Source organism: Dasypus novemcinctus, chromosome 20 (genome assembly GCF_030445035.2).
Source record: "Dasypus novemcinctus isolate mDasNov1 chromosome 20, mDasNov1.1.hap2, whole genome shotgun sequence".
NCBI classification, from domain to species: Eukaryota; Metazoa; Chordata; class Mammalia; order Cingulata; family Dasypodidae; genus Dasypus; species Dasypus novemcinctus.
In genome coordinates, this window is record NC_080692.1 from 13,186,541 (window position 1) to 13,199,147 (window position 12,607).

The window sequence follows — 12,607 nt, forward strand, 5'->3', positions numbered from 1 at the left end:
CTCAGCGGGAACGGGGTGCTGAGTTCTTATTGCTTTTACAAATAAGTTGAAAAAGCACTTTTGGAGTAGAACAGTGTTAGGTCCTGGGCAGGAAGGGTGCATCAGGTGAGAGGAAATCCTGAAACAGGCTCTTCCCGTTGGGAGCGGAGACGTGGGAAGGGGGCGCCGTGCTGTTCTCCTACGGAAGGCTTCTAGGTGGGGTTGTCTTGGACTGACATGAACTTGCCTTTCATCTTGGAGGAGGCACCTTTCCACAGCGTAGGAGAAGGTGCGCTTGGGAAACGAAATTCAAGTGATGTGCAGGTACCACCTGCAGTTAGAGTTGACAGCTTAGGCTAGGGTGCTGGCTCCCGAATTTTGCTTACACCAAAGTCCTCACTCACCATTTTAACAATCATGGAAAATCATTAACTCTTTTGTTCGGCACTTTGTTTGTAAAACTGGATGTATTAAACCTCTTCTTCAGCTAGTTCTCTAATTATGTTCTGAAGTTGAGCTGAATGATGACTTTTACAGGCAATCTACTGGAAAAACCGTACCAATGTGATAGAATGTTATAATCACCGACAATGCAATTATGTCAGGATTTATTTTTTTCTGTGACCAAATACGTTTCTCATTCTTCTTCCTCTCTTCTCTTCCTCCTCCTCTCCTCTCTTCCCCCTTTTCTCCTTCCTTCCGTCTTTTGATAATGTCACCTTCTTTTTTATAACGTATCTGACTCCCTACCACTGCCTGAACCAGCCTGCCTTGCCACTCCTGGGGCTTTTGTCGTTGATGTCCACTCTGTTTTTGATGTAACCTAAATTATATTTTAAGTGTGTTAACTACTCAATTTCATTCTGCTTTTTGTGTCACTTTTTGGGCTGCTCTGCTTTGGAAAAAAAAATTTATTTTGAAATATACACGTGAGGAGTTGGAAGGGTATTAAAATGCAAATGCCCACTGTCCCGTTTAAGAAACAATATGTGGCTGATATACCCATAGAAGCCTTGGGCAGATTCCTGCCCTAGCTTCCCCGCTTTGTGCTTCCAGGAATAACCTGTAGCCTAAGCTTCATGTTCATTTTCCCCTTGCTTCTCTTTGTGGTTTTACTACCTATGTATGTTTTCCTAAATGTTTTATTATTTACTTCTGATAAAATGATAAGTAAGCACAAATTTAATTATTTAAGAAGACAATTTTCCTGTTCTTCAAAGGGGATGATATCAGGATGGTGCCTGGGTAAGAAACTGGTTTCACTTTTCTTTGGCGTTTACCACAAGAACCTCGCCTAGAGAATTCAATAGGTAAAGTCAGTGAGCTAATCCTAAGAAAGTTAGGGTTAAGAAATTCAGGTCTGGGGAGCAGATGTGGCTCAAGCAATTGGGCGCCCACCTCCCACATGGGTGGTCCTGGGTTAGGTTCCTGGTGCCTCACCAACAAGATGAGCAAATGCAACGAGCAGGGAGCAGATGTGGCTCAAGCATTTGGGTACCCACCTCCCACATGGGAGGTCCCAGGTTAGGTTCCCGGTGCTTCCTAAAGAAGATGAGCAGACAACAAGTGGGCACAACAAGCAGATACAATGAGGAGACAGACAAGGGAGTCATCTTGGGGGGGGGGGGGGCTTAAAATAAAATGCAATTTCAAAAAAAGGAGAAAAAAAAAAGAAATTCAGGTCAGTTGTCAAATTTGTAGCTTGAACTCTAGGTACTTGATGAACCTTAGATAAATAGCCAGGGACTGGTTGGTTTATATTTTCTGCTTTTATGGCTTGCTCCAGCTCTCAGGAATAGGGCAAAGCACAAGATTTCTGGGTAGTGAAATGAATGTTCTGATTCCGGCAAGGTGGGTAGAGTAGTGAGTGGAAACTTCTTTAGCATAAGATCAAAATTAGCGAAATACCATTAAAAATCTTGGCCTGGCGTACCAGGCATAATGTCCTCAGGTTACAAAGATGGTAAAATATACAGGCATCCTAGCAATGGCAGCCTATGACATTTCTGTCTCATTTTGAGTTGCCCAAAAAAATGCATTTATTTTGTAGTTTATAGATCATTTTTGTGGGTATAGAATTCTAGTGTAGTTATCTTTTTCCTCAAGATTTTGAAGGTATTGCTCCATTTTTTAATTTCTTCCTTCTCTGGAATCTTACAGTCTCTTTCCCCCCACTGTTCTGAAATTTCACCATGATCTGCTTTGATGTGGGTCTATTTTCATGCCTGGTGCTGGGGTAATTGGGGTGTCTGACAACTCAGGCCTTTCATTTGGGGGTATTTTCTTGTATTATTATTCTTTTGTAAAATGATGTTTCCTACCTCATTTCTTCCTTCCTACCTCCCTTCCTTCCTTTCTCTTTCTTTCTTTTTCTCTTCTTCCATTCTTCCCTTCCTTCCTTCCTCTTTCCAGAAATCTTAGTATTTGGAAATTGTTCTCCTGGACACATCTTAGGAATTTTTTTTCCCTTTCACTTCTGTTTGTTCTCCTCTGAAAAATTTCCTCAACATATTTGTGCTGTCATATTTTTAAGAGCTCTTGTTTTCTTTTTTTCTCCAAATGTTCTTTTTATATCTCATCCTGTTCTTGTTGCACAGAAGCAGTAATTTAGCACTTGGGATTATTTGTTTTTAAGCCCCGCCCCTTTACAAATTGCTTTTATATTTCTCTTTCATGCTAGAGGCTTTCTTCAGACATCAGAAAATCCTTGCTTGAATGCCCATGATTACAAGGGAGGGATGAGATAGCGGTGGGTGGGATTTGTTTATCTGTGCTGTAGGTTTTTCCTCTTGAGCTGACTTTCCAGAGGAGAGTTTTCAGTCTCCTGCCTGGATTGCAAGATCTGCCTGCAGTGTCCTGGGAGCTGAGTGGGGAGAAGAGGGCAGGGGTGTTGGCATTTGGCATTGCCACCGTGCCCACCCCACAGACCAGGGACCGTCTATTCCATCGTCTCAGAGAATGCACCTCTGGTCCTCTGCTGGGCTGGGAGGGGCTTTTGTGGAGTGGGACAGGGGAGAATTCCTAGGGTTCTGTCTGTTTCTCGAACCTTTTCCCATAGTTTCCCTAATTTTATCAGGTCCCAGGCACCCCTGGTTTCAGCTGCTTCTGATGTTACTAGTTTCTGAGGTTTCTGTAGGTTCTGCAGTATTAATTGGGTTGGTTCTTAGCTTTTCTGCTGAAGGCTTGTGATTTGGCCCCATGGAATATGTTAAATTGGCTCCTTCTTGTGTGTCTGATTTTTGAGTGGGTCTGTGTCTTTTTAAAAAAATCTCTTTACTGTGTGGTTTTGGTTCATGTTAGGAGGAAGTGAAACGAATGTGGCATTTTTATCTGCGGCCCTAACTTGGCAGGCTCACCTGAAAGATGCTCCTGGTTTGCACTGCAGGTTGAAGGTCCCTTCGCGTCGAAGGCGGGTGGGCCTTGGACCCTGCTGCACAAGGCGCTCTTGCTGTAGGCCAGACCCAACCCCTCCTCCGTGTACCAGGCCTCCAAAGCACCGGACTCTTCCCTGGTTTTCTGGTGCCCTGGTCTGTGTTTCGTTATTTCTGCAATTCCTCCTATATCAATACTAAAAAAGAAACCTTTCTGAGGGTGGGCATACTTTGTGTGTCCTCACAGCATGTAAGGATTCTCCCTGTAGCTTGCATCTTCATTACACTGAATCATTTGCACTCTTCTCTTGTAATATCCATCTCTCTTTTTTCCTTTCTTTGAGAATCTGTGAATAATTTACAAAGCAGTCAGGCATACCCTTCAGGATTCCCATACATCACCCCACGACAACGCCTTCCATTGTTCTGACACGCTTGTTACAGCTGATGAACTAGAGTCCATAGCTTAGAGTGGGTGTATTTTCCCCACTAGACCATCTATTATTAGCACCAGGTGTTCATATTCTGTTATAGTTCATGAGAGAAGGTTCTCATGTATGTACTGAAGACAGAACAGTTCTGTGATAAAACTGAGAGCTACTGAGGGTACCTTTTGGATGGATTTTACAAGGCCAAGGACCATATAGCACAGTGAACCCTGCAGGGAACGATGGACTGTGGCTAGCAGTACAAATATCCATCTCTTTTTGTTTAACCTGGAAGCTTCAGGAAGGCAGGGGCCATGCCTCCCTTGGTCACTGTTGAATCCGTGAAACCAAACACAGTTCTTTGACCTTGGTAGGTAGTTAATAAATATTTGTCAAATGAGTGAACAAATCTTTGAATGGGCATATGTATTTAACTCCTTGATTTTAAGAAATCTGAGTTAATATCATTCCAGATGATTTAGATATGAAGACTTATTACTTAGAACCATGAATATGAACTTTCAAAAGATAGAAACATTAATAATCTTAAAATATTTTAATTTAAATGAACTATGAATTAAACATTTATTGAGCTGCTACTCTGCAAAAATCTAATATATGCTATTGACCTGATTTCAGGGTTTAATAGTTTGTTTACATTTTGCAAAACACAATTATCTTCTTCCTGTACCTTAATTTCTTTCTATGACAATCCAAACTATTATTTTGATAGATATCCTGAGAATGATCATCACCCTCAATATTTTGTTCATAAATAAGAATTGGTTTAAGAGTAGATATTGAATACTACTTTCATAGTTTCCTCAGGGTCAAGGGCAGGCAATAGGCACTTAAAAAATAAAAACTGGATGAGTTGCCTATTAGGAATGTTGAATGCGTGTGACACACTTAGATAACTAATGTTTTCTCTTATTTCAATGGGCAGTTTTTCCCTTTTTTTAAAAAAAAGTTTTCCTTTCTTAATTATAGTTTGTATGGAGGGAATATTTATGCATTCAGTTTTGAGATCATGAGAACAACCATTTTTTATGGGGTTAGTAATTTAGGAAATCAAATAGTATTTTCTATTAAGTTACTCCACCTCCACGGAGGTAATAAAGTTCAAAGAAATTGCACGGTGGTGGGGGTGACGATCAAACTTTCTAGCAGTTACTTCCCTTAGGGAAAAAAGAAAAAGCCAAATAGAAATTTTCTGTCTCTCTCAAGATTTTAGAAGTTTCAGCAAGCAGTATTCTCCTGCAGAGTCCCAAAATAGAACTTAGATTTTTTTTTCTCCGTTATCACTGTTTGATCATCACTGTTTCTCAGCAGGTAAACCTCCTTCTAGTTACTTTCATTATGGTAAAAGGAATAAATATTTGGATTCAGCAGTGAGTCATCCTAGATGCATGTTGTTATGGAAAATTGCCACAGCGTTTTCGCTGTTATGAGACAGGAGTCAAAGCTAAGCACATTTAATGGCCAGAGACAGGCAGTATTTCAAAGCAATTCTTTTTATTATTTTTATACTTTGGATAAAATGGGTGTTTTGATGGAATGAATCTCATTATGCTGCAGTGTTTCTCACTTTGTCGGATATGTGCCTACATCTTTATTGGTATTTACACATCTATATCTGTACCTGTAATCCGATAGAGCTAACCCTTCCCCATCTATCATGAATACAGACAGGAATGGAGTAAAAACAGGTACATAATCAGTGTCCCTGTTCTTATCCTTGGTTTGAGAGAACTCTGAGAACGTCTTTTGGAAACTCTATTTTACTGGGAATTTCTTATATTTTTTAATGTAACATTTTGTGTGATCTATGTATCTTTAAAAAAAAGAATTGAAAAGAAAAAAAATATTACAAGGAAAGAAAACCGTGTTCCCAGTTCATCCACTTTTCTGTCCATCTATTACCACCACCTGGGTTCAAACCAACACATCTCTCTCCTGGTCTGTTGCATTAGTCTCGGAAGGAATTTCCCTGCTCCCATCACTGCTCCCGGCATGTTCCACAGAGCGCAGCCAGAGTGATTCTTTTAAAAGTAGGATCATGCCCATCTTATACTCAGAATTCCCAGGCGACATGGCATTGCGCTCAGGTTGTGGTTTACAGGGCACCTTGTGACCCTCTCCCTGGTGCCACTCTGAGCCTTCTGCTACTCGAGTCTGTCCCCGGTGCTCTGCAGGCACTTTGTGCCTTTGTGCTGATGCTCTGCCTGCTAGAAGGTGATCCCCCAGAGAGCTTCTTGGCTCCGTCCTTGCTTTCTTCAGGTCTCTCCTTAACACCAAAACTAGCCCTCCCCCACGATCTCGCCATGCCATGCCCTGCTGCCTTGCTTTATTTTTGTTCCTAGCTCTTATCCCCTGATGTATCATATATTAATGTGCTCTTTTGCATCTCATCTCTTTCCCCAGCTGGAATCTAAGTGCCATGAGAACTTTTCTATTTTTTTTTTATTCCTGCTCAATTCCCAGTGCCTGGAACATGGCTTGGCACATAGTAAGCTCACAGTAAATATGCTTGAATGAATTAACGAAGAAATAAGTCCAGAAATCCACTTAGAAGAATAAAAATTCAGGAGAACTCATTGACATCACTTCTTAAAAATTTAAACCTCCTGTGAGTAGTTCTGAATATTAGGAAAAGCTCCCTTTAGAGAGGGGAAAGGCTGAATTGTTTTGGGATGGTGAATTGCCAAGTAAGGCTGGCATTTTCATGGTCAACTAAATATAGGTCAATGGAGACTTGGCTAAGAATAAAAAATGGTTGAGAGCACAGAGAAGAATATTGGGGATGAATTGAAATTAAGAAAACATCACAGCATAGAATAAATCACATCCTGTGAAATCCCATTGCTCATAAACTTGAAATGTCAAGGTTTGCTTCTTGCTTAAATCACCGTAGACTACACTTGTTGTTTCATGTGCACTCTTGTGTGTGTGTTCTCATTTCAAAGCATCTGTCCCTTATTATCTCTCTTTGATACAATAATCTGGTACTCTGTTGTGATCTATTGTTTCCTCATTAAACAAATAAATGGAGATACAAGGAGTTTGAGGAATGTACCCAAGAGAACTTTCCCGATCAGTGATAAAGCTGGCAGTTCAGTGACTGGGTTTAGCCTGCAACGTGACTTCTTTTTCCCTGCATTGCATTGCTTTTCCTAATACTCCCCTCGTGTTCCTGGGATGAAGATACATGTGATGCTTCTGGGTTATTCCCATTTTGTTTGGGATTGAGGCAGAATTAGGTTTTGGTTTTTTTTTAAGGATTTTAATTTTATTTAGTCCCCCTCTCATTGTGTGCTCACTGTCTGCTCTCTTCATCTTTTTAGCTGTGTGCTCTCTGTGTCTGCTTGTCTTCTCTGTAGGAGGCACCAGGAACCAAACTTGGGTCCTCCCATGTGGGAGAGAGGCGCTCAATTGCTTGAGCCACCTCAGCTCCCTGCTTCGTTGTGTCTCTCGTTCTCCTTCCTCTTTGTGTCATCTTGTTACATGATCCCGTTGCATCAGCTCGTCGTGCCAGCCTGTCGTGCCAGCTCACTGTCTTGCTCATTTTCTCCAGGAGGCCCCGGAAACTGAACCTGGGACCTCCCACGTGGTAGGCGGAAGCTCAGGTCCTTTAGCCAGATCTGCTTCCTGAGAGTTACGGTTTTTAATGTGACACATGCGCCTAGGACTTGCTGTAATCCATTCCATCACTGCCTCCCTGACCAATTCCTAATCGATATCCATGGCTATAGTGGTGGTTAAAAGGAGCCAAGGTCACAGTGACGGAGTCTCTTACCTCATCAGGACCCACGGCGGATCAAAAGTGTCCCTCATCTAAGAACCCAGGTGAAATCGTCTCTTGGCGTCCATCTGCTAGCTCACTTTCTGTCATCTTTGACATTGGTGGTTTCTAAATGCATCCAAAATTATACATGCATTATAATTATACAAAATTATACATGAGAGGAGCCGAAAGTCACCCACAGAACCTGGAAATCAAGGGCTTTCAGTACTAGTGAAGCAGTGCAGTCCAGACTCAAGCGCCCTTTGAAATACTTTCTCCCTTGTTTCTCGCTTTCCACCCAGGTTAATGTTTAATACACAGAGGGAAGGGGCAGCGGAGAGAGGGCTAATCGATAAAAGAAAATGCTGCATGAAGCCATTTTTATTATTATTTTTTACATACACCCCCCCAGAAAGGCATTCCACACCCTTTTCTCCTCTTGTTAAGAGCCCTCAAGTGGGGCTTGCTTACGCCGCACTGAAGATTCAACAGGTGCCACCCTGCGCTCTCTTCAGTTCTTTTTAGCTTTGAATTATGTACCTGTCAGTGCGATTGTAGATTTAACCCCTTAGGAGAGAGGGTCTTTTCTATTTTAGCATCTGTAGACCTCGTTTAAAGGCAGGGGAGAGCAGATTAAGTGTGACAGAGAGAAAAGCTTTCCTTTCTCCTTCCATCTGTAGAGCCAGAGGGGCAGGAAAGGATGCTTGCTACTCAGTTACAATGGATTGTGACGCCGCCGTTTCTATGGGGACTGATTTCCTTTTCTTTTGTTCGGCAGCTAAATTACAGCGACCATAAGAAACTCATAGCTGAGTTGGGCCTTTAGGTGGGATGCTAAGATTCTCCCGGAATTTCCTTTAGGCTCCCAGGGTAGAGGTGCAACTTAATTTCTTGTGCATGGGACTCCTTGTTCCCACCTGGCAGAGTATCTGGTACCAAGTCATTTAGCAATAAATATTGAGGTGACACGTGGGTGATCTTTCCTCCTTTTAAAGAAAGTCTGTCTGACAGTAGGACAAGCTCAGGTGGCTTATCCCCCTGGGATCCTCGGAGCGTTGTTGATTTGAAGTCTGGCTTCCCAAGCACGTCTGCCCGTGCATCCTGGGCGGGGAAGGTCTTTTTACCTGTGACCCTTAATTGTACTGGCTTCTGGGCCATTCCCTCCTCCAATGGTTCTCATTTTCTTTCGAAAGTTCAGGTTATCTAAGCCCCGTCCCTGGCTTATGGAACCAAGAGGTTGAGCTTGCTTGTGGTGATTCTTTGAAGGTTCTCAGTCCTTGAATGGAAGCCCATCAATTAGTAACTAAAAAGAAAAAAAAAAAAGACCCTAGGGGCCATCTGGCTTTTATGAGTATTGGAGACAATCTTGTAAGAGGCCCAATAAAGGAGGCTACTGTGGGCAAACAATAAATGCAACTGTAAAAATCCCAAAGCCCAGATGTACAAGGAGTTCATTCATGGTAACAATTGTTTGATCACTGGAACCCAAACACCGCTGCCTGCCACCTGCCATTAAGAATTTAGGGATATCATCAACTTTAAGGTTTTCTGCTCTGTTATCAGTCCCAAATGGCTTCTGTTTGCCACTGATAATTTTGACTCTTGCCAGTCACTGCACTTACAGGGAAAGCAAGATAATAGTAGCCTGAATTTACGTAATCTGTGTTCTTGTTTAATAAAAAAGACATATGTCAAAGTGATTGTTGGGTCATATTTTTACTGTTCAGATTCTTCATGCTGCCCTCCAGTGAAAAGAATAATCAAGGATTAATTAGAATTCTTTCATCTAGGGATGATTTGATAATAAATCACCATAAAATTGTACTAAGGTTCCTCCCCCCACGCCTACAAATACACACACATCCTTTATAGGTTAGGTTGTACATAGTGCCTTCCATAAAAAGGCAATTGCAAATAGCAGCAGCCTAGATGAGGAAACGGATGTAAAGGTGTAGGCTGCTTTAAGTACTTTCAATCCACAGAGGTTTAAGGGCTGATGGAAGGTGAGGATCACATGTGCTAAGGGACCCCAGCACTCAGGTGCTGATGGTACCCTGGATTCTGACCTAACTACACTCTCTCCTACCCTGAGGTCCCTCTGTGTATATTTCCTAATGCAAGTAGAAGGTATGGAAATCTTTCAATCCTGTATTTGCTCTCTTCACTCCCTTGGACAGCCGTCCTACATTGAGTTTCCTGGCCTTGATGGCACAAGGTCGAAGGTAAGATAAAATCTGCCTCCTCTGTCCTCTCCAGGCCCATTTATAACCAGGAGGGCCAGCATTAACAAACTGGATACACTTTCACACAGATAAGTAGTTTTACGTTTAACATTAGAAAAGGGAATGGGTAGGTTTAGAATAGTAGAAACTTGACCCAAAGCTTGCTTATAAATTAGGAGATGTGACACTTCCAGTTGCCTGTTAAGATTTTTAGACCCCAGCCAACCCCCTAGTGTCTTGATTCTTCTGAAAGTAAATGCATACACGCATGTAGGCCTGCTTCCCAACTGTGAAGGAAGTCAGAAAATGCAGTCCTTTCGGTTGTGATTTTTTGTATAAATTAGCCCACTCGCTGGATGTCTGTTGCTTCTGAGGTTTTGGTGATGTTGATAAAGTGTGGGGAGGGAGAGTGGGGCGCGGCTGATATGGTGTCAAGCTTCCCTTCTCCTGTAATAAGTTACACCCCTTTGGAATGAATATGTATTAACCCTATCAGGCCCTTCAGGCTAACATGCCAGGGGCTGAGAAGAAAAAGTCCAAATGGGACCACAGATAATTCACAAAAACACCAACATCTTGTGGCAGCAGTATTGATGATAGCTTTTAATTATTAAGGATCTCCAGTGTGGCAGACGTTTTACTGGACAATCCATATACTATCTCATTATCCCCATGCTAACGACAAGGTAGTTGAAGCTCAAGGCTCAGAGAAGTGAATTCTCTTGTCTCACACTGTAGGTGGGACCTTGAAGTCTGGCAGGGCCAAGACTCAGCACAGGTCTGAATGAATCCCAAGGCCAAGTTCTTTTGTGTTGCTAATCCCCCGTTTTCCAAAGTAAAATAGGATATTTAAAGACTGAGCAAAATAAGTGTTATTATAACAAAGAATCAGAAAACAATTTCTGAGAGAATATATTAAGTGTTGCCTATTAGATACCATATTTGCACTGGATTATGTTGGTTGAGTTCTCATTATTCAGGCGTATTAAAACAGATTCTTTCAGCATTTGGGGCAGGATATAGTAATTCATGTCCCTGTCCATTGCCAAATACTGGTGATCGGTAGGACTATCCAATGGAACCACTGGTGTTTACTCCTGGTTGTCCAATTTTTCTTCGGAGCTATTGGTTTTGAAAAAGGCTTTTGACCACTTTGGGTCAACAATGTTTGGGGAAGTTTGCTGGATAGTTTCTGCAATAGGTTACCTTGCTTTTAAAAAGATAAATAAGGAAGAGTTGCCCCCTCTTCTTCCTCTGCCCTCTGTCTTTGGCTGAGAATCCATCAACGTCTACAGTCATCTGGAGACCATGAATGGAGCCGGATGGGGGGCAACTATCCCAGAAGAAGTGTTGAAGAGGAAAGAAGGAAAGAACTGCAGCCACTTCTGACATTCACTATTCTGCTCACCAGCTGTGAGCTGCCTGTCCCCTGGAGCTCTTTGTCTTGCGACATCATGCACTTCCTCATGGTATATGCCAGTTTGGGTGGGGTTTTCTCACCTGTGCAGGTGACGGCGTCCTGACGGATGAGCTTTCATCAGGATCCAGCACAACCCAGATGGCTGGTGCTACTTGTCTTTGAGTTTGAAAGGACAGCTTGCTCCTTAGACACGAACCTGTGGCTGCCTAAAGGCCCAGCATCGTTGTCCTATGCGTGCGAAATAGCCCTTACGTGACACCGTGTGGTGAGCGCCGTGCTGAGCGTGCGTGGTCGTTCTCTCCATTCGTGACAGCATGTGATTTTATACGCGGTGTTCAGAGTGGTGGCCGTGGGGGGTGGGTGATCCCAGCACCGGGGCCGCGGGGTGCACGGACACAAAAGCCAAGTCCAGATCTCTCTCGTTGAGATCCATGGGAATGAATCACACTGGAAGAGCAGCCCCGTGTGGCCTGTCAGACCAGGGGGCCAGAGAGCTCCCGGGGGCCTCAGTGCTGGCAGTGGAGGCATAGAGAACCCAAGGACCTTGGGGCAGCGCCTCAGAAGTGCTCCAGAAGGTGTTCAGCAATGGCAGTGAAGGGACCACACTAAGGAGGGCTGTCGTTAATGTGGGAGATGCGGGCCGTGTGGGAACCCCCTGTATGTTTTATGTAACATTTAGATGATCTAAGTGTCTTTAAGCAAATAACAAAATAAAAAGTGGGGAGACACACTCTCCAGGTCTCATCACCTGAACCTGACCTGTCTGTCCACCGCAGGACCGCCTTTGCCCCGTGGGGAACATCGGCAGTGCCTGGAGATACTTTTGAGTGTCCCAGCGGGGCGGTGGGTGCTGCCGGCACCTCAGGGTGGAGGCCGGTGATGCAGCGGGACATCCGGCAGCCACAGTCCCCACCAGCGAAGAAGGGCGCCGTGCCACGTGCCACGGGCCCCGAGGGTAGGAAAGCCTTTCTCACCTGTACCCAGGCTGGTCCTGGAGACACGCTCTTCACTCATCTGGGCAAGGGTGGCTGGTCATTAAAGGTCCCCCTGCTACAGAGGACCCTTCTGGGGACTGGGAGCCCCTGCGCCGTGGAAGTGGCCGCATCAGTGGCTGGAAAGGGCAGAAGGAAGTCCGCCTGCGCCTGGCGGAGAGGCTGTGGTTTCCTTGCGCCTTGGGTTCATCACCTACTCCGAAGTCTTCCTCATCGGGACTGAGAGGAGCGGCAGGGTCACCTTTCCCTGACAGCGGCTTGGTGGCATGTTGGGGATCTCGGCCGAGGGGCCCAGCCTGTCGGGGTGAGGCTGGGAGGGCGCCCCCGCAGAGCTGCTGCCTTGCCCTCCTTCCGCCCACACCGCCCAGGAGGCACAGGGTGCTCTGCGGAGACACGAGGGGCCCTGGCTCG

The 12,607-nt window shown here is 44.1% G+C and overlaps 1 protein-coding gene across 5 annotated transcripts in view; it reads left to right on the plus strand.

Moving 5' to 3' along the window:
• The window catches only part of SFMBT2 (Scm like with four mbt domains 2), a 274,334-nt gene that overhangs the window by 147,981 nt on the left and 113,746 nt on the right, over positions 1 to 12,607 (plus strand). The window lies entirely within an intron of this gene.